This window comes from Anguilla anguilla, chromosome 9, assembly GCF_013347855.1.
Source record: "Anguilla anguilla isolate fAngAng1 chromosome 9, fAngAng1.pri, whole genome shotgun sequence".
Taxonomy (NCBI): domain Eukaryota; kingdom Metazoa; phylum Chordata; class Actinopteri; order Anguilliformes; family Anguillidae; genus Anguilla; species Anguilla anguilla.
In genome coordinates this window covers 52,560,430-52,562,929 of record NC_049209.1, presented here as the reverse complement: position 1 = coordinate 52,562,929, position 2,500 = coordinate 52,560,430, and the positions used below count along the sequence as shown (strand labels likewise).

General features: G+C 55.8%; 1 protein-coding gene across 1 annotated transcript in view; it reads left to right on the top strand.

The window, feature by feature from the left end:
- Window positions 1-2,500, top strand: part of LOC118236593 (roundabout homolog 1-like) — a 49,410-nt gene that overhangs the window by 24,532 nt on the left and 22,378 nt on the right. The window lies entirely within an intron of this gene.

Below are 2,500 nucleotides of genomic sequence, written 5' to 3'. Positions count from 1 at the left end.
ATGTCACAATCGCTACTGGTAATTAGAAGCAGCGGAGTTCTAGAACACTGACTTTCCTCGTACGAAGATGGAATTTGTCTGTGATTGTGGCGGTGTATTTGCACGCGAGTGTCTGTCAAACTGCTGTCACATGCAGAGCTGCAGCCATGGTGATGCTGAGCGCCCTCTGCTGGGCTGTGCTAGGCACCACGTCCTCGGGACGCACACGTCCATGGGTGTGATGCCGTGACTGATGCACAGGACCAGGCCTGTGTGTGTGTGCGTGTGTGTGTGTGTGTGTGTGTGCGTGTGTGTGTGTGTGTGTGTGCGTGTCTGTCTGTGTGTGTGTCTGTGTGTGTGTGCGTGCGTGCGCGTGCGTGTGTGTGTGGTCTCCCTGCCAGACGCGGATAAAAGACTCTGAGAGATGGTGCGGCGGTGGTCTGCAGACTGCCCGGAGCAGGGGATGAAAGGAGACGGGGACTAAAGAAAGGAATAAAGAGAGAAAGAAAGACTTGCGAGCGTCTGGGAGGAGGGAGGGAGGGAGAGATCCGATGACACCAGGGGGGGCGGTGGGGGGGCAAAGGCAGCGGCGCTCGCGGTCGTCGGGATCGGGTTCCTCCCACGCGAAAAAGTCGGCCGGGAACCACGGCGACGTCCGAAGGCCGGCTGAACGACCCGCTGCCCGGTTGCCTGGCAACGCCGCGAGCGCGGAGGAACGCCTTTAACGTGACGGACGGCCGCCTGAGGAACGCTCGGGTGTACCGCCGTTAGCGCGCGGCGGGCGGCCCGCGTCCACGGACGGGACGGCCTTCGTGAGCGCGCGCGGGCTTTGCGAGTTCTCCCCCCGGGGGTAAATCTGTCCCGCCCCGAGTCCAGACAGAAACGAAACACGCTCGTGTTCGAGATCGCGTTCTCAGCGCCGAGCGATTTCCCGCGTAGAGCTCTGCCCGCTTTCCAGGAGGAAGCGCACGCTTCAAAAGAACCGATGTGTGTGTAAATCTAAAATGCTAAATAAAATAAATATGCGCTTTTGGGTATGTCAGATCCAGTGCTTTTACCTCCCTCACTAACAATGTTTTAGGCCTGTGTATTTATTTCAGGGTCACTAAAATGGCTTAGCAGTAAATTGATTAAAAGTGGTTAAAATATGATAGCTTCACAAATCATGTTAATACCGTCCTTAAACTGACAAATAATAATTTTGCACGAGTGCGTTTTGCTTCTCACGTTATTAATTATCTGGAGAAGGTTAGGCTAGGGACTAGGGAAGCGTGATCGCAGATCAGCGCTCCCATTGTGAGGTGCTTTATGAATACAGGTCCTGATTTAGGATAAGATGCTCTTGTTTTGGTTTTTTTGTGTGTCCTTTCTGCTGAGAGAATAGCCCTGGACTTCCTCCCTCTTCTCTGCGTGGTAGGAAATAATGAGCTTTGAGTTGCGTGAAAAGAGACTCATTTGTTTGTCTGTGTCTGATGATTTCTAGGATGCTCGTGGTTGGAAATGTGCGATAGAGTGGGGGGTGGTGGTGGTGTGGGGGGGGTGGAATGGCCAGGAATTCGGCTGGAATGGACAGACAGGGAAATGAGCGAGCCCTCTGACCAGCTGGGAGGTGCGAGGGAGTGTTTTTCGGGGGGGGGGGGGGGGTCGGGGGGGCGCGATGTTTCTTCAGTATCGGGTGTCGCGGGGCTTTGGCTCGTCTCCGAGGACGAAACCGAATAGCTGCGGAACGTTCCGGGTCAGGCCTGGCGAACCGACGGCCCTGAAACAGGAAACAGGAAACAGAAAGTACAACTGACAGAGAGAAGGAGAGAGAGAGGGAGGGAGAGATGGAGAGAGGGAGAGAGGGAGAGAGAGAGAGTAAGGGAGAGGGAGAGAGAGGGAGAGACGGAGAGAGAGTGAGGGAGACGGAGAGAGAGAGAGAGAGAGAGACGGTGAGAGAGAGAGAGAGACGGAGAGAGAGAGAGAGAGCGAGACGGAGAGAGAGAGAGAGAGAGAGACGGAGAGAGAGAGACAGAGCGAGAGAGAGAGACGGAGAGAGAGAGAGAGAGAGAGTAAGGGAGAGGGAGAGAGAGTGAGGGACGGAGAGAGAGTGAGGGAGAGGGGGAGAGGGAGAGAGAGGGAGAGGTAGAGGTAGAGAGAGAGTGTGAGAGGTGGAGAGAGATAGAGAGAGAGGGAGAGAGAGAGAGAGAGATAGAGAGAGAGGGAGAGAGAGAGAGAGAGATGGAGAGAGAGTGAAGGAGAGGGGGAGAGGGAGAGGGAGAGAGAGGGAGAGGGAGAGGTAGAGGTAGAGAGAGAGTGTGAGAGGTGGAGAGGAATAGAGAGACAGAGAGAGAAGATTTACTCTTCCACACTCAGCCTCTCATGGAGGGCTGATGAAAGCGTCATGGCCGCTGCAGATGTGGCGGTTGAGCTGTGGCTGCTCAGGCCGGGGGCTCGTGTAACACAATCGCGGGGGGGGGGGGGAGACGTGGGAACCATCAGGACAGGCTCTGTTTCGGCTCACACAGGGGTTGGAGGGGGG